Source organism: Mus caroli, unplaced genomic scaffold, assembly GCF_978045245.1.
Source record: "Mus caroli unplaced genomic scaffold, Mus_caroli_1 scaffold_2, whole genome shotgun sequence".
NCBI lineage: Eukaryota > Metazoa > Chordata > Mammalia > Rodentia > Muridae > Mus > Mus caroli.
In genome coordinates this window covers 50,286,168-50,306,132 of record NW_028227257.1, presented here as the reverse complement: position 1 = coordinate 50,306,132, position 19,965 = coordinate 50,286,168, and positions in this window count along the sequence as shown.

Here is a 19,965-nt window from a genome sequence, read left to right as displayed (position 1 = left end):
ATGACTCATTTATAAGCAAGATAAGTTTAGAACATTACATATACACACACATATATGTCATATATATGTGCTTAGAACATTATGTACACACACATATATATGTCATTATATATACATACATATATGTTTAGAACATTACATACATGCACATATGTATATGCATATAACAATGAGTAGAATATATGGAAGTCAGAGGACAACTTCGTGGAATGAATTCTTTCTTTCCAACTTTTTGTGAGTTTTGGGAATCAAACTCAGGCCTTCAGATTTGCACAGCAAACACCTTTGCCCAGTGAACCATCTCACCAGCCCTGCCACTTCTGAAAGATTTTTTTTCAACATCGTTTCAAGGAAAGTTAGACTTTGAGCTACATAGCAGTTCTCATCCCAGAAGGTTTGCTCAAACAGGGGTTGCCAGGTCTCATCCCAAAGCTTCCAGGAAGGAGAGCCCGTCATGGGACTAGCATTTTCTAGCAAGTTCTAGGTGGTATCCATCTGCTGCTCCAGGGGATTGCTGGCCTCAGGGACAGAACATCAGGGTTTGGAATCCAGCTCTGCCACCTGCTGCCTATACACAGGAAGATCATTCTGAGGGACTCTCCACGTTCATATCCTGCACCCACAGCACAGTATCCACCTCCTAAGATTAGCACATGGGCCATGGGTCCAGAGAAAAATCAAATACTACTGTTCTGCTAAAGGAACACAGAAATAAAATGGCGAAGGACTTTCTGCTTTTCCTATATCTCTCTCACTCGGAGACACATAGAGTCTCAGCCATGGTCAGAGAAGCTTTCTTCTTGCAGTAGATGGAAAAGACCATAGAGACCCCAAAGCTGAACAACACACAGTGAACAACCTCTGCCTTCAGGGCTCAGGGAGCTACGCAGAAGAGGAGACAGAAACATCTTAAGAACCAGAGGTGATGGATGGACTAAGGAAATGATGTCTTCCAGACACAACAAGAGTGGTGCAAGCATGAACTCACAGAGACCCTGGCAGCAAGCACAGAGCCTGCACAGGTTCAAACCAGACAGGGTCCCAGCACTGAGAGGGGAAATGAACACAGGCTCCTACCTCTACACAAGAAGCTATCTTCAACTGATACCTGCTTGCAAAGGAAAAAATAATTTCCCCCATTGGACTCTCTCCCTGGTTATATGAAGCATACTTAAAGGCAGTCCCCATGCCCAGCAACACAAAACAAACTCAATAGTAATTTTTGTAGACTTTTTGTCTTATACTTCTTGGTTTGAACACTCTCACAAGCACGTGCATGCATGTGTGTGTGCATGCGAGTGTGTGCTTTCGTGTTATTTACCTATTTGCTTTTAGAGAAAAACAGAGCAAAAAGGCCATGGAGTTGGGTGGATGGGGAAGTGTAAAGAATTCAGGAGAGGCTGTGGGGAGGGAAAACTGTAATCAGAATATAATGTATGAAAGTTTTTTTCTTTTTTTGTCTTTGTTTTTCTTTTCTTTCTTTTTTATTAGATATTTTCTTTATATACATTTCAAATGCTATCCTGAAAGTTCCCCTATCCTACCCTCCTCCCGTTCTGCTCTCCTACCCACCCACTCCACTTCTTGGCCCTGGCATTCCCCTGTACTGGGGCATATAAAGTTTGAAAGACCAAGGGGACTCTCTTCCCAGTGATAGCCGACTAGGCCATCTTCTGCTACATATGCAGCTAGAGATATGAGCTCTGGGGGTACTGGTTAGTTCATATTGTTGTTTTACCTATAGGGTTGCACACCCCTTCAGCTCCTTGGGTGCTTTCTCTAACTTCTCCATTAGAGGCCCTGTGTTCCATCTTATAGATGACCGTGAGCATCCATTTCTATATTTGCCAGGCACTGGCATAGCCTCATACGAGACAGCTATATCAGGGTCCCTTCAGCAAAATCTTGCTGGCATATGCAATAGTGTCTGGGTTTGGTGGCTGATTATGGGATGGATCCCCGGGTGGGGTAGTCTCTGGATGGTCCATCCTTTCGTCTTAGCTCCAAACTTTGTTTCTGTAACTCCTTCCATGGGTATTTTTTCCCTATTCTAAGGAGGAATGAAGTAGGTTTTTTTTTTCAATTAAAAAATACTATCACAAGGACTGCATGACCACATTGAATTAGTAAAACACCAAGGAAGTATTAGTTATATTGTTTATACCTGTAATTTCATAGTTGGGGTTTATTAATGATCATCTATAAATGTTGTCTTGATACTGTCCTGCGTGTTTCTTTGGAAAGGCCACATGGCCGTTCTTTAGGTGAGTTCTGGTGATGACCATTTCCTCAGACAGAGTTCTATGTACCTGTCTATGGGGTCCTAAAGAAGGGAAGGGGCTAAATTCAAATTGCTGAGGAAAATAATATCTTACTGGGCTGGTGGGCCTTGGTTCTATAAGAAAGCAGGCTGAGCAAGCCGCCGTAAGCAAACTAGTCAGCAAGGCCTCTCTGCAGCCTCTGCATAGTTAGAGCTCTTGATGATTTTTTTAAAATGGTCTTCCAGTGACATGCAGCTGATGAGCCACGCCCCCAGTCTCAGACAAAACTGTCTTCTTCTCGAGTCTCATTTGCGTGCCACACTATTGGTTCTTTGATTAAAAGCATTGTTCCAGAAGCGAGGGCTCAGTGGTTAAGAGCACTGGCTGTTCTTGCAGAGGGCCCGGGTTCAGCTCCCAGCACCCACGTGCTAACTCACAACTCTACAATGCCATCCTTCAGATACCATGAAGATGTGTTCGAAAGAAATGGCTTCATGAATTAAACTTACTATTTCAAGAAAACTTGAAACGAGGTTTAAAAAGAAAGAGTATTTTTTTAAAAAAACCAAGAGAATATTTTTTGAGATTATGCAAAATTAACAAAATTTTAAATTCTAGTGACAACTAAAGTGGCTGTCCCCTTCCAACATCTGAAGTCTTTAAAGTAAAAATTTAACATTCGTCAATTAATATTGTGCTCAGTTGGCTAACCAGCCTCTCTTTCTGATGAGCTGACTCTGCCTTGGCCAGGCTCCACACTTCTTATCCTGTGGAAGCAGAGGCGAGACCCACAGGTCCCAGCTGCTGATTAAGTCTCACATTTGCTGCTGGGTGAATGCCTCCCACTTAATAGACTGGTGCAGATTAAAAGAGGCAGGGAACCCTGTAAACAGAGAAGTCGATGGAAATTGCTCAGTGAAAATTCTCCCAGTATCTCATATCTCAGGACTAGGGCCTCTGTAAACACAGACCATGTCCATGACAGGACAGTCTTGAGGTCCAAAGTGTGAGGCATCCACTTTCACCCCAAACTGCAGGAAATGGCCAAACTGCAGGAAATGGGCTTGTGCAGGTGACAGTAATGGCCTGGAATTTTATGAAAGACATGATGCTAAATTTGAAGATATAAGCACCCTGGGTTCTAATATTGTCTCTCACAACTTCTATCTTTGTGCAACAAAGTAAATTATTCTTAGACTATTTTTTTTTAAGTTTAAAGTAGTTAAATAATAAGTTTAAAAATCTGGAAGCAGGTGAAGTATACATTATAAAATACCAGACCAAGGGCCACTGGCATATAGAGGGTTCATCCAGGGTTTTGAAAAGTATTTAATAAGAGAAAATAGGATGACTTAGATGAATAATTCTCCATATGTTCTGCTGAGCAAGGTAAGTCAGGCTCAGATAGACCAATGCTATATATTCTCTCTCATTCATACATCCTAGCTTCAAATTGCAGGCTTATATATTTAGCTTGGTTTGCTTCTAGAGGCTGGAAAGCTAGAAACGGATCATGAGAAGGGAGTGGGCAGAGGCTTTGGGAATGCAGTGGATAGCAGAACACATGGAATAAGAAAGTAAATGGGGAGGGGAATACTAAGAATAGAAAGGTTTAGGGATGGGAGAGGGGGTGTGGAGGGGACAGGGGACTCAGCCCCAACAAAGGAGATGTGACAAAGTCATATAGATACCTACTTCTTTGTTAAAACGGCAACTTAGGGCTGGAGGGACAGCTCAGTGGCTTGCTGTACAAACACGAGGGCCTTGTGTTGGCTAGTCGTATGCCACAACTTGACACAACTGACACAAGCTCGAGTCATCTGAGAGGAGAAAACCACAACTGAGAAAATGCCCTCCAGCTGTAGGGCATTTTCTTAATTCGAGGTTGATGGAGAAGGGCCCAGCTCATTGTGAGTGGTGCTATCCCTGGGCTGGTGGTCCCATGTTCTCTATAAGAGCAGGCGGAGCAAGCCATGATGAGCAAGCCAGTAAGCAGCACCCTTCTATGGCCTGCTCCTGCTTCCAGGTTCCTGGCCTGTCTTCCTTCAATGATGGACTCCAATGCAGAAGTATAGCCAAATAAGCACTTTCCTCCCATGCGCCTGGTGGTGGTGTTTCATCACAGCAGTAGTAAGCCTGACTTAAATACGACTGAGGTTTAATTCTTAGCACCCACATAAAAACCAGGCACGTTGGTTACTTTTCTGTTTCCATGACAAAATGCCACGACCAAGAACAACTTACAGAAGAAAGAGTTCATTTTGACTTATAGGTCTACAGGATTAGAGTCTGTAGGGGCAGGTGGGCAGATGGGGTGAGGAGCTTGCTGATCATGTCTCAACCTTACACAGGAAGTGGAGGTGGTGATCAGGAAGCAGAATGCCCAGTCCCAGTCACGTACTTCCTCCAGGAAGGCTAGCTCTCCAAAGGGTTCTAGAGTTCTATAATTCCCCAAATGTTTCCACCAACTGCAGACTAAAGGTTAAATACTAATAGGGTCACTTATCATTCAAGTCACAACATGAGGTGTGGCTGGAAGCACCTGCAAGCCCAGTGTTGTGGGCGGGGGCAGGGATGGGGTGGAGAGGGAGAATTCCTGAGGCTTCCTGCCTCAAGCTTAGCTCTATTTTCAAGCTTAGCTAAGATCAAAAATTCAGGTGACAGCAGATGCTGGCGAGGACGTGGAGAAAGAGGAACACTCCTCCATTGCTGGTGGGATTGCAAGCTTGTACACCCACTCTGGAAGTCAGTCTGGCGGTTCCTAAGAAAAGTGAACATAGTGCTACCGGAGGATCCAGCAATACCTCTCCTGGGCTTATATCCAGAAGATGTTCCAACTGGTAATAAGGACACATGCTCCACTATGTTCATAGCAGCCTTATTTATAATAGCCAGAAGCTGGAAAGAACCCAGATGTCCCTCAACAGAGGAATGGATACAGAAAATGTAGTACATTTACACAATGGAGTACTACTCAGCTATTAAAAACAATGAATTTATGAAATTCTTGGGCAAATGGATGGATCTGGAGGATATCATCCTTAGTGAGGTAACACAATCACAAAAGAAGTCACTAGATATGCACTCACTGATAAGTGGATATTAGCCCAGAAACTTAAAATACCCAAGATACAATTTGCAAAACACAAGAAAATCAAGAAGAAGGAAGACCAATGTGTGGATACTTCATTCCTCCTTAGAATAGGGAACAAAATACCCATGGAAGAAGTTACAGAGACAAAGTTTGGAGCTAAGTCGAAAGGATGGACCATCCACAGACTACCCCACCCGGGGATCCATCCCATAATCAGCCACCAAAAGCAGACACTATTGTATTTGCCAGCAAGATTTTGCTGAAGGGACCCTGGTATTGCTGTCTCGTATGAGGCTATGGCGGTGCCTGGCAAATTCAGAAGTGGATGTTCACAGTCATCTATAGAATTTAACACAGGGCCCCCAATGGAGGAGCTAGGGAAAGTAGCCAAGGAGCTGAAGGGGTCTGCAACCCTATAGGTGGAACAACAATATGAACTAACCAGTACTCCCAGAGCTCATGTCTCTAGCTGCATATGTAGCAGAAGATGGCCTAGTCAGCCATCATTTGGAAGAGAGGCCCCTAGGTCTTGCAAACTTTATATGCCCCAGTACAGGTGAATGCCAGGGCCAAGAAGCAGGAGTGGGTGGGTAGGGGAGCAGGGCTGGGGGAGGGTATAGGGAACTTTTGGGATAGCATTTGAAATGTAAATAAAGAAAATATCTAATAAAAATAAAATAAAATAAAATACTTTGTCCCTGTTAGCAAGCTTCCACAGAACTGGAGGGTGCCTTGCAGGTTGTCACCAGTCTAATGCAGATACAAACCCCATCAGGTGAGATGTGGGGCGATAGTGGTCTGGTGGGTATGGGAGTAACCAACAGCTTCATGATTAGATTTGTACCCCACTCCACAGAAGGAAATGTGTGCATCATAAGAAGCCCATGGCTGGGGAGGCCACAGGCCCTAGAGGGTCACCTACTACTCTCATTTTGCTAAATGGACTTGTTTTTAAAGTGCCTTATAAATATTTATGTTTATATCCATACACTAGTGCTGCTGTCTGCGCTGGCCAAACCTCTTCATGCAATAGTTAATACAAAGACTCAGAATTGTAAAGGTGTTGAGAGTAAATGGATGACTACTGAGTGCTAACCAGGACATTCTATCACCTCCTCCAAGGCTTGGGAAAAAATAGGAAGAAGGATCAAAAAAATAAATAAATAAATAAATAAATAAATAAATAAATAAATAAATAAAAGCCAGAGGAAGGGGAGGAGTGCTCTGAAATGCTATTTTTCTACACATGCCGTGGCCATGTTAATCTAATCCAAATCAGGCATCCATAGAGATAGTGTGTTGATCTACTTGCCTGTGTTCACAGAACACCTACTGTTTGCCAGATGGTGTTCTGGAGACCGAGATGGAGTAAAAACTCCAAGAGGGCTCAGTATCTTTGTTCGGGTTTTATTGCTGTGAAGAGACACCATGACCATGATAACTCTTACAAAGGAAAGCATTGAATTGGGGCTGGCTTACAGTTTCAGAGGGTCAGTTCATTATCATCACAGCAGGAAGCATAGCAGACATGATGCTGGAGAAGGAGCAGAGAGTTCTATATCTTTATCCACAGGCAGCAGAAGTGAGTGCCGCACTAGGCCTATCTTGAGCATATGAGACCTCAGAGCCTGCCCCAACAGTGACACACTTTCTTCAACAAGGCCACACCTACTCCAACAAGGCCACTCCTCCTAATAGTGCCACTCCCTATGGGCCAAGCATTGAAACACATAAGTCTATAGAGGCTGTTCCTCCTTGAATCACCCACCACACTCAGTCTCCCATATCCTTTGTTGTAATAGCTGCCCTTCCAGTTACTATGATAAAGTTCCTCAGGTGGCTTTAAGAAAAGAAGTCTTATCATTACTTGTGGCAGAGGAGGCACGGTAGCTAGCTCAGCTCGAGCTGAGGCAGCAGGAGAGTGAGGTAGCTTGCCTCAAACCCCATCTGCAGCCGCAGTCAGCAAACAGACAAAGATGGATGCTGGTGCCGAAGGGCAAACCTCCTTTCCTTCTGATTTGGTTCAGGACCGGCCCCTTGGAATGGTATTGTCTATCTTCAGGGTGTGTCTCTCCTCCTCAGTTAAAACGCTGGAAACCCTCTTACAGCCACACTCAGAAGTGCATCCCCCACATGCCAGCCAGGTTGACAATGAAGATCAACCAGCACAGGCTCTCAGCCTGTTGCATGGAGATGGACAGACTCACTAGACCACGGTGAGTGTTGACCCAGCACCAGCCATAGTTTGAAAGATGAGCCCCAGTCTTCTGAAGAGGTAGGAGGGAGCAGATGCACTGGGGGAGCTTTGGGAGGCATAGAAGGAAACATCTAAGATAGAACCTGGGAGAAATAGAAAGTACAGATGAGAAAGAGCTGCGAGTGTCTGCCCAAGGGGGTTGAGCTTAATCCCTGGCCTGGAGGGAGTTTCACTGAAAGGTATTTTTTCAAGTAGATTATCAGCGTACTAGAGCTTTAGAGAGGCAGTGCAGGAAGCAGAGGAATGTCCGTGTGCGGTTGGGGTGATCCCTGAGAGACAGAGGGGTGGCATGGATCACTTAGCTTTGGATTAGGTACACATCAGGCTGACTGACCTGGAGAGAGTGAATGAAGAGTGAAATTGTAAGGCCTGGAAACCTATCAGCATGAGGGGGAAGTAGAAGAGGGGCTGTTGGAGCCTCTTTAGGAGCTATTTCTATAAAGGCATCCCTGAAGCCTGGCGTGTAAGCACAGACCAAGGGGTCACCCAGACACTGATTGTGGTGATGACTGGAAAAGAGTGGGCTATCACCAAGAACACTAGAGACAGCCTGGCTGTCTTGCAATGCTATATGACTGTTCTCCAGGGGAAGCCAGAGTAGGGGTGGGGGAGAGAGAGCATGAATCTTGGCCACACAATGTACAGAACCCAAAAATTCTTAGAAGGAAATACCTAGGAGAGAAACAGGGCAAAGTTAGGCAGATGGACTTCCACTGTCTCCTGCCAGTCCTTGTGTTTCCAAACTCCTGCCACAGGTCCCCAATCCCACTGGAGAACTTCTCCAACCACTCCCAAGACTCAAGATCCCTCTAAGCTCCCCTAGTTCCTGCAATCTGACCACAGTGATGTAGCACCCAATCTTTTCACTAACTATTGAGTAGCCTAGATGCTGAACTGGAGTTTAAGCCATTTGTAAACTTCTAGAGTAAATGAGAGGAGTCAAAGATGAGATGGAAAGGGAGGGGGGGGACCTGATGGAAGAATGTGGGAAGGAAAATGAAGGGGAAAGAAGAGGCAGGAAAGCAGGAAGAGATGGAGGGAGGGAAGGAGTGAAAATCTGAGGGGAGGCAGACGGGAGGAAGAGGAAGGGAAGGAGGGAGGGAGGGAAGGAGCAAGGAGGGAGGACTATGGATAGATACATTTATGGAGGATTGATGGAGGGAGAGAGGGTCAGACAGACAGATACAGTCACAGATAGGTAAGTATATGGACTTGGGGAGTTGGTGATAAAGAGGTTGAGTCAATGGGGAGTAGGTGAATATAGGTACAAATGAATGATCAATTAAGCACTTACATAAACGAACGAGAAGATGGGTAATTAAGAGAAGGGATGGATGGAGCTAAGTCCTCTGCTCAATAGATCTCTCTGTCCTCCCAGACTCCAGGTCAAGCAAGCATACTGTCATTTTATAGGAGCCCCCACCCCTGGTGTCTGATGTCATCTGGTATTGTGCTGGCCTGTGGTAGGATAGTGGTAATCCTATCAACTCAGTGGACCGAGAAACCTCTTGTCCCTAATGTCTCTCTTGGTAATTTTGTGCTGGCTAAGCTCCATTCCACTCCTTGATTATGAACCTCTGCTCACACAACTGTAGCCACAACAAAGCCAAGAGGTACAGGCAGGCCCAGGGGGCAGGAAATGAAATAATGTGTATAATGTACGCATGTATTTATACAATGTCCTCATTCATCTCCTCAGAGCTGGACTTGAGTGTAGTCCATTTTCCAGCGATAATGACTACCACACCCCTCTACTGGATTGGTCCATATACCCTCAGCCATGAGTGTCCTTGAATAAAAACTGCCTTGTCATCTTTTAATATCACTCAGGGCCACTTTAGTCAAACACCTCAGCATTTATGGTTTATCACCTTTGCTTTTATCACAGTTATTACTCTAAACTTTCCCTAGAGCTCTGGGCAGAGTACATAACCAAATATCATAGGCTGTTTTAATTTCTAGTCTTATTTTATATGTGTGCCTAGTTTGCCTGGATGTATTTGAGTGCACCACACCCATGCCTGACCCAGGGAGGTCAGAGAAGGGCGTTGGATCCCCTTGAACTGGAGTTAAGATGGTTGTGAATCACTACTTGAGTACAAGGAACTGAACCGGGTCCTTCACAAAAGCAACAGTTGCTCTCTAACCCTGGAGCCATCTCTGCAGCCCTATTGTGACCCTGTCTTTATCTTCATTTTTTTTTAAGTGGAGAAAACTGGAGTGGATGGAGAGGAGCGTTGTTTTGTACTTGAGTGAAACTGAAATCCAAAGGTAGTCATCCATGTTCAAGGTCCACAGGTGCGCTCAAGAATTCCAAGCCTGGTTTCCTTTTCTTTGAAACTGGGAAGTTGCTTAATCATTTCTAGCCAAAAAGAAGATAGCATTGAAGAACAAGGTATTTCAACAACAATTACAAAAGCCCAAGGACTTTTCGTCTTAATGCCAATAACTGCCCGTTTATAATCAGTGCACTGCTGAGTTCCCTTCTTAAACCCAGAGTTTTTAGTGTTGGAATTTAGATTTTTTTTTCTTTTTTAATATTTTTATTAGGTATTTTCCTCATTTACATTTCCAATGCTATCCCAAAAGTCCCCCATACCCTCCCCCCCACTCCCCTACCCACCCACTCCCACTTTTTGTCCCTGGCGTTCCCCTGTACTGAGTCATATATAGTTTGCATGACCAATGGGCCTCTCTTTCCAGTGATGGCCGACTAGGCCATCTTCTGATACATATGCAGCTAGAGACAAGAGCTCCGGGGTTCATATTGTTCATAATGTTGTTCCACCTATAGGGTTGCAGATCCCTTTAGCTCCTTGGGTGCTTTCTCTAGCTCCTCCATTGGGGGCCCTGTGATCCATCCAATAGCTGACTGTGAGCATCCACTTCTGTGTTTGCTAGGCCCCGGCATAGTCTCACAAGAGACAGCTATATCAGGGTCCTTTCAGCAAAATCTTGCTAGTGTATGCAATGGTGCCAGCGTTTGGAGGCTGATTATGGGATGGATCCCTGGATATGGCAGTCTCTGGATGGTCCATCCTTTCGTCACAGCTCCAAACTTTGGAATTTAGATTCTTAAGCCTACCCAGATGGTGACAAAACTCCCCCGAGTGTGTTGATCCAGGTGACCACAAGGGGGCGCGCCCAGATCAGATACCGCTGGCTTCAGCCACCTGGCTTGTTACTGCCCCCTGCGGTGGATGCATCTTTGCTCTAGAGCTTAGATAGTGTACCCCAAGGTGATTATGCCCCAAGTCCCCAAGAACCTGTGGAGACTGTAGCAAAGGAGCAAGATTGTTTTTGAGACTTATCAAGAGCTTCATAAAACACACTGGATTCCTGGAGAGGACGCTAAAAGTAAATCCAGGACCTACTGTATGCCTGGACTTCATGTATCTCAACTCTACATAGACACAGGGCTTGTGGGGAAGGGAGCAGTCTAGGAAGGGAAAGCGCCTAAGCATTAAGTAGGAGGGTGACTACCAGTCCAGTTTTCTTGGCAGCCAGCCCTGCTTTCACGGAGTGAAAACAAGAAAGTGGTCTCAGCTGTCGCCTAGCTCCGAGCCAGATTCTACACAGGGCTGTGGCCTGGGAGTGAGGTTGTGGTTTCTGGAGAAGACAGCAGCTGGATGAGCACCGGGTGTCAATATAGGAAGCAGCAGTGTCCCTACCAGGAACTGGCACTACAACGGTGACGATTGCTTCTGATTTTTATTAGGGCAGAAATTGTCCCCTCCCAGGCAGAGAGCTTAGGGGTGATCTGGAAACTGTCCTCTGTTCAAAGACCCCCTCAGGACTTCCGTGGCTGTCCCAGCTCCCATTCTTATACAGGCGTATCTTCAGACCCTTTCCTCCAAAACAAAGTCTCCAGTGAAGAACAATGTGTTCGTTTGGGAGGTAGAGTTGGCAAGGTGGGTCTGGGCTGCCTCCTGTGCCTGCCCATCCACTTAACCCCATGTCTGCCTGCACCTGCGCACTGCCCTTGCCTGCACCTACCCCCTGTGCCTGTCTGCTAGTGCCTGCCAGCTGTACCTACCTGTACCTACCTGTGCCTACCCTCTGTGCCTGTCTATACATGTCTGTCCCTGTCTGGGTGTCCCTGTGCCTGTCTGGCTGTACCTATATCTGCCCCTGTACCTGCTTCCTGTGCCTGTTCCCTGCATTCTCTTCCCATTCTGTTGTTGCTAGCCAATTCCAGGTCCTTAAAGTTCCCCACCCAGGCTGGCAGAGTGTGAGCCTAAGGGACAAGCCCAGCTTACTTCTGCGGGAGATCAGAGATGTCATGAGGCAAGGAGTCTTGTTATTTAATTTGAAACAAAGTACTTGTTATTTAATTAAGAGTCAGAGCCTTGCAATTGCTTCTTGAGGAAAAACCTCCCAGTTGTCCTTAAGCCTTTAAGTTCAATTTTCAAAACTTGGTCTGTTTCTTTGCAGTCACTTTCAAGGGACTTTTGATTAATAGTCAACACCATTAAAACTATCTATCCCCTTTGCAAGTGTGGGTAATTAAATTATCTTCAACATTTAACACAGGACTTACTAATTTAGTGTACTCGGTTTCATTTTTAAACACTTTCCTTATTTGCCCTAACAAGCAAAACTTTCCAGAGTTTAAAGCACGTTGGAAAATCCAATTTAAGACCTTAAAGTGTAGTGAATCTCAGGACCTCTGGTACATCACACCAGTGGTCACAGGTCCTCAACAGAAAACCGACAAGTCTATAATCAATTACAAATTTCAAATTAGAGTCGTAGGCTAATTTGTTCATTCTCTATGCTGAAGCGCCCCATTGTCGTGAATACTTTACATCTCAAATGCCTAAGTGTGCAAGGTTAAAAGGCATTTGCCCAAGAAAGAGAAAAGCTCTCCATCCTGTGCGAGTTACCACCCTTTATAGTTCCTTGTGCAACAAAGCCAATACCCATGGTTCCCTGCCTGACCATTTGGTTACATGAAACCAAGATGGTACTTCCCAGCATCCCTTGTAACAAAGTGAATATGTGGCCAAGATCTGGCCAGTGAGGTTTAAGCAGAAATATTATGTGACTGCTTCCAGAACACGTTCTGAACACATAACTACTATATTTGTCCTCCCCACTCTATTTTAGCCGTTTCTCCATCTTGCCCCTTGACCACAGACATCATGGTTGAACTTCTGTCACCATTAGTCCTAGGAGACTAAGTGCAATGTGAGGATGCAGGATCCTGGAATTCTGGTAGCTTTGTAGAGGAGTCTGAGATTACCTTGTAAGACCGTCCACCCAAGCCTCCTGGGAATGTGGTCTTGCCTTCTTGCCTCCTCCTGCTCTGTGGACTTGCCCGTGACTTGCTTTCATCAATTACATGTGGCAAAACCAGCATTGGGTGTTGTCTGAGGCAGCATTCACATTTGCCTGCTTGTAGTGCTGACTGGAAATGTCATGCTCCATTGGAAACTGGTCTAACCTGCTGGAAGATGAGGGACCCTGGCCCAAGCATATGCCATCAGGAGATGTAGTGACTGCCTGTGGAGTCCCCCAGCTCTGCAGCCCTCCATTTCCGTCCAGGTAAAAACCCTCAGAGAGTTACTCCTCAGCGCACATAATTGTTTTCAGCCATTGAGTTTTATGACGGCTTATGCAGCAAAAGCTAAACAGAGCAGGGTCATAAGCTGCCCCAGCCTCACTTTTCCGAGAGCTTTAAGCCATTTTTGTTTGGGGTCTTGGATACATTGTATCCTGATACACCCATGGGCTGCGCTGAGCTGCTTTGATGGGCAGGGTGTTCTCTCTTGCTGCAGAGCCTTTTTCAAATGGTTGCCATGTCAACAAAGGACTCCATTTTCTCTAAAGAAGTGGATCTTGTGGATGGTTGGGCTCTGGCCATCTCATTAACTCTGTAATCTGAGACCACAGTACCCATCCCCAACCCCTGCCTTGCCCTCCCTCCACCCACGTAGGAAGTCACCTGGCTTCCTTCACTAATTTCCTTACTGCCTAATTGAGTTATGAAGCTCTTTTAGCCCTTGCTGTCTGCCCAGGCTAGGACTCTGATAGACACGGCAGACATCTTGAACTCCACATCTTTCCCCTCCCTGTGTTCTATTAGTCCCAAAGTCAGGTCAGACCAGGAATGCAAGCTTCCTCCTGCTCCCAGCCTCTGTTTCTTTAGCTTTCAGATAGAACCTAGATTCTGACATAGTGTGGTTGTTGGGACATGACTCGGGTTTTCTACATAAACACTGTGATGTTAGAGACCCAGGGAGCTTTCTGGAGCCTGGGCCATGATGCCCCAGTAGCTTGATAGCTGTTGAGTCAATAGGATTCTCCAAGTCTTCATCCCCGTGCTCGCCTGGTGGTCTGAGTACTCCGATCAGATCACCATGCATCCATGCCGCCCTAGGCATTGCCCCCTCACATCTCCATGCCACCCACGTTGTACCAGGCACTCCTCACTCCTTACGATTCTCCCTTGGCTCTATCATGGCTGGCTCCTTTGCTCTCCTTCAGGTCCACATGTAGAATTTGCTCATTCCGCCTCACTTCAAAAGGATTATCAGGGATTAGAGAGATGGCTCAGGGGTTAAACACTGCTCTTATAGAGGACCTGGGTTGGGTTCACAACACCCATGTGGTAGCTCATTACTGCCTGTAACTCCACACCTCCTCTGAACTCCAGGGATACACGAGGTAGCACCCATAAACTCACACAGGCTCATGCACAAATGTAAATTTAAAAGAATATTTTTAAAAGTAATGACATAATATAGTGACAACTTTAATAATAATTAAAGATCTTAGTTGTAAATTTATGTTCCCACAAAAAAGCCAAGATGCCCTTCAGTGTATACATGGAGTAACTAGAGAATATTCACATGAGGGTTAATAACTTCACAGGGTAGAGAGACCTACTGGGCACACCTGTAAGGGATTTTCTTGATGCAGTTCTGTTAAGTGAGGAGACCCAGCCCAAATGTGGAGGCTTGCTCCTTCCTGCTGCCTTTTCACCGTGCTTGCAAGTACACGTACATCATTTGACTCTTGCAGCAGGTTCATCTACCCTGTTGCTGCTACTGCTGCTGCTGCTGCTGCTGCTGCTGCTGCTGCTGCTGCTGCTGCTGCTGCTGCTGCTGCTGCTGCTGCTATTTGCCGACATCAGAACTGTTTCTTCCACCTTCCAATGTGGACAGAAGCCCAGTGGCTCTCCAGAAATTTCCAGGCCAACAGTGATAGACTGGAGGTCCTGGGGTGACTGGTTTTGTGGGCTGAACAGCTGCCAGGTTCTTGGCCTCCCTAGGGTGAAGGCAGACACTGTTGGACGGCTCAGACTATACTGTATAAGCTAATCAAACAAACAAACCAACAACAAACCTCTTAGTATGTATTTTTTTTCCTCAGCTCTGTTCCTTAAGAACATATCACCCACTGACCATATGAGCTCGGATGCTGAAGAAAGACATAAAGGAACTTAAGTGTCCATCACTCAGTCAAAGAAGCCCCTGCAGAGGCTGTGCTGCACCGTTTCAACCATATGCTATTCTGGAACAGACACTGCTATGGAGACTGTAAAAGGATCAGTCGGTGTTAAGAGTGGGGAAGGAGAGTGTCTGCCACTGTAAGGTGGGTGTGTGGCATCCTGCCTTTGTCTCATTCTCTTTTGCTTGCTTGCTTTTGTTTTTGAGATAGGGACTGACTATGTAGCCCTGGCTAGCCAGAACTCATTATACAGACCAGTCTGCCCTCAAGCTCAGAGATCCACCTGCTAATGTTTCCCAAGTGTGTGCCAGCAAGCCCAGGCTCACCTTCCTTTTCTTTGTGTGTGTGTGCTTGTGGGTGTGGTAGATGCATGTGTGTACCAGTATGCACAAGGGGACATCCTGTTCTACCGATTCTCCATTATTCCTTTGAAACAAGGTCTTTCACTGAACTTGGAGCTGCTGTTCATCCAGCAAGCCTCACTGGCACTCCTGTCTCTGCCTCCCAAGATTGGGGTTACAGCCACGAACTGCTTTTTACACAGGTGCTAGGATCAGAGCTCAGGTCTTCATGTCTGTTCGGCAAGCACTCTTAACCACCCAGTCATCTTTAGCCCTGTCTCGCCTTAAATGTGAGATCTGGGGTAGCAGTGAATGAATGATGTGGGGCATCAGTTGACAGCAATGGTGTAGCATCCAGCAGCATACATGGCGTGGCCAGAAGAATGGCCCTAGCAGTGTGAGGTTTTAAACCCTTGGTATAGCATTGCTCTGGTGCACAGTGTTGCTCCAATCAGCACCCTGGCCATGCCGCTTCTTTGATTAGATCTTTTACTTGCTTTCTTCATTTCTGAGATGAGGCCCACTGGCCACCTACAGGGCTTACATGAAGAAGCTCTTCCTGTATCTGAAATGTCCCTGTAGCACTTCAGCTATCTGCCCCGCCTCGAGCCATCATTTGGACCCAGGCCTCTGCTCTCTGTGCCCAAAGCTCCTCTCTCTCCTCTGCAGGGTCAGAATAACTCTCCATGGTTTTTTCTACTGGCATTTGCTCCAAGCCAGTGGTTCTCAACCTTCCTAATGCTGTGACTCCTTAACATAGTTCCTCGTGCTGTGGTGACCACCAACCATAAAATTACATTTGTTGCTACTTCATAACTGTAATTTCGCCTCTGTTATGAATTAGAGTGTAGATATTTCTGGAGCTAGAGGCTTGTCACCCACAGGTTGAGAACCACTGCTCTAAGGACTCTCCCCAGCTGGACTACACAGTTCTGAGTTCAGAGGTCATACACTAACCCCAGGGAAGGGACCCCAGGGAAGGGGTTAGTGAAAACTCCCTGTCTCAATCCCGACTCTTGATTAATTTCACATGAACATTCTTGATGGTTTTCAGATGCTTATAAACGGGCAAGAAGTAGTATAACCTGCAAAATCAAAAAAAAAAAAAAAAAGAAAAGAAACTGAAAGCAATAGTCTCCAATGCACTGAAATCCAATTTGATTCACAAAAAAAAAATATGATATGTATATACTTGACAATGATGAATCTTTTTTATATAAAACAACTCAGAGACCAATTTTCTTCATAAAAGCTCAAAGCATGAGGCTACATTTCTCAGGCTAAGAAGGATGGGGAGGTAGGAGCTCTGTGTATCTTCTGCAGGATAATTTCTCAAGTGCTACTGATTTTTTGCAAACTGGCTTCCCAGCCCCCACCTGCAGCATTTCCAGAGCTACCCCCTGCCTGTGAGGAATTTGAACCACCCGGTGAACCCCAAGTCCCAATTCCCTTGGCTGCCTGTTTTAGAGAAATTATTATGACTGGGCCCTTGATACCAGGAAAGAAAAGTTACTTCTGGTTACTTCCAGAACCTTCCATCATCATTTTTTGGCGATGCCAATTGACCTGACCTAGATTATGTCCTTCCAGAAGCTCTTATCCCCCATGGGTCAAGGGTCTTTTCCAGGGTCCATCAGTTGAGCGACAGTGACCCTTGGAGGCTGTCATGGGTAACAGTATGAGGTAGAAGAGGGCAGAAGCCCAGTGCCATCTGCTCCCATTGACTTCTGCTCCATTTCTACCCCCTGCCCTCCCTCAGCCCCTCCTGTTTGCTTTTCTACCACAAATAATCACACACTCTCCTGATAGTGTTTGAATTTGCCATTCTCTGTGCATGGAAAACACACACAAACACACACACACACATCTAGACAACTACAACTTAATGCCAACCTTATACATCTCTGGTCTTATGCCACCCTTTCAGAGGTACCATTGTGACCTCTCTAAGTGGCTACCCTCCCCCCATCCCTCACTCCCTCCTCCCTTTCTTTCCCCCCCTAGAACTCACAACCATCTCACCCAACCCTTGTCAGATCCATCTATGTAGATACTTTATCCCTCCTTGAGAATTGAACCCTGTGAACTAGTACTTTGTTTAAGCTCCAATGGATCGCTTGCCTCTTGCCTGTTGCTGAGTATACAGTAGATGCTCAATAGTGGTCATCAGAAATGAGGTGAATTCAGGTAGGGAAGACACTGCTCTGGTTATGCAACAACTTTTAGCTGGATGGTATTCCTGCATGTCTGAGAACTTTCTCAAATCATAGGGTAGAAACCATCTCCTTCATTCATATAGGATAGGATGCAACGAAAAAACTCAGTGGCTTTGGGCAGAATTTCCTGACAGATACCAATCATCATGTGCAGGCTCCTGAAAACTGGAAATGTTATCAGCAGCATTTAATGGAAACTGAAGAGGCCCAGTCCCCTGTCTCAGCTGCTGTGCAGAGCTAGAACAATACTCAGGCCCATGGGCCTGGACTCTGTTCAGTCTCCCTTTCTCAAATCTCAATATTTCACTCCTCTTGTCAATTATCAGAAATCTCCCCTCAAGGCAGCTCCTGCAGGGGCCTGGCAGGGGTATGGAAGCATTGGAGAGCAAGAGAGGTCCTCCCTTTCAGAAAACACACTTCCTGTCAGCAGTAATAAAGGCTCCCGAGAACAAATAACGGACTCAACTGAAATTAGACATAACACGACAAATTGTGCGTGAGAACAATATGGGCGCACATTTACACATTGGAGGAGTAATTATAAATCTTTGTTATAAATCTGCACACTCCTGTGTAGCGTTATGGATGTCAAACTGACATCTATTAGGGAAGAGTTGTTCCCAAGACTGAGGTGGGGATTTTTGTTGTCTCACTTTGGAGCCTTTAATTAATAGATATGCCCCATCGCTAGGTTGGTTCCTATGAGGGACTTGGAGGGGTGACCCAAAGCAGAGAATGGTAATGACGGTCATGATCATTATGAACAAAGTTCCTATCTAGAGACTGTATTCGATGTTGTCTAGAAACTGCTTGCTTATTAGTAATGGGCTTTTTAAAGGTTACCAGGGTGTTGGTATGTTGGTCGCCAGTGCCAGTGGGCAGGGACAGAAGCTCAGGAATCTGGAAGGGCTATGATAGTCTCTGTCCCCACAGATAGCTCATTAAAACAGATCTTGTTGAGTCCTCTGGGGTGTGGAAATGTTCTAAGTATCCACACTTGAGGGGCTCTCGTAGCACATAGGTTACAATCCCTGGAAAATTACTTAATGCCACTGCTTTCATACCAACAGTAGAATGTTGTTCTTCCAACAGGCAAGTGCCTTACTCGGGTGGTATCAGACATACCGTGATCAGAGTCACCACCAGAAACCGGGTTCTGAGGCGGTCCAGTGCCCTGCTGTGGCTGATCCACAGAGTGAGACCAGTACGTGGGCCATGGGCCTAGACTCTCAGAACATAACAGTATGTAGCACACATGGCTTAAGCAAGTCAGGTATACTGTAGACTTACTTGATGCTCCCATAACAGTAAAGTCAGTATTCTCCTCTCCACTCAAGAGAATGAAAATCTGAGCCCAAAATACCCTGTGCCCCTAGAGCCGTGTTGTCCACCCTTCATAGGCCTGCCTCTTGGTCACCATTGAAGGTAACCTAGAAAACGGAAGCTGGAACAATACTATTGTGGAATCCATAACGTAGAGGATGAATTCTTTTCATTAACTTATTTATTTATTCACTTTACATCCAATCACATCCCCCCCTCCTTCCTGTTCCTCCTCACACATCCCCTCTTCCTACCTCCTCTTCTCCTCTGAGAAGGGGAGGCCCTCCCTGGGTACCAACCCTCTCTGATTCATCAAGTCACTACAGGACTAGGGATATCCTCTCCCACTGAGACCAGACTACTAAGACCAGACGAGGCAGCCCAGTTAGGGGAACGGGATTCACAGTCAGGCAACAGAATCAGGGTAAGCCTGCTCCAATTGTTGGGGGTCTCACATGACAAGCAAGCTGCACATTTACGTGTGGGAGACCTAGGTCTATCCTGTGCTTGCTCTTTGGTTGGTGGCTCAGTCTCTGGGAGCCCCCAAGGGTCCAGTTTAGTTGACTCTGTTGGTCATCCTGTGGAGTCCTATAGAGGGGAAATTTTAAGGGCTAGCTCTCATTTTTCCAAAATTGAAAAATGAAATCATAAAGTGGTGCGAGAGGGATGTCTGGTGTCAAGCACACAGCTGTGCATATTGTAATACTCTTTTATAATTACTTAGCTCCAACTGAGAGCCATCATGCAGAGCCAGATGTCTGAAGTCTCTTGCACATTCCCCATAGCATCTGCTTGCCAGCTCTCCCTGTCCCCACCAGTCCTTCGACTCGCTGGAGAGAGATTCGCTGCTGTGTGGTCTGGCACATTCCCTAACTGCTGGGAAACATGCTCCAGTCCTCCACCCCCACCCACCTTGAGCCAGCCCTTTCTCCATCCTATCTCTATGATGTTCATGCTCTGACCCACCAGAGCACCACACATACCTATCTGTGATGACTGGAAGTAGCTCATTATTGAT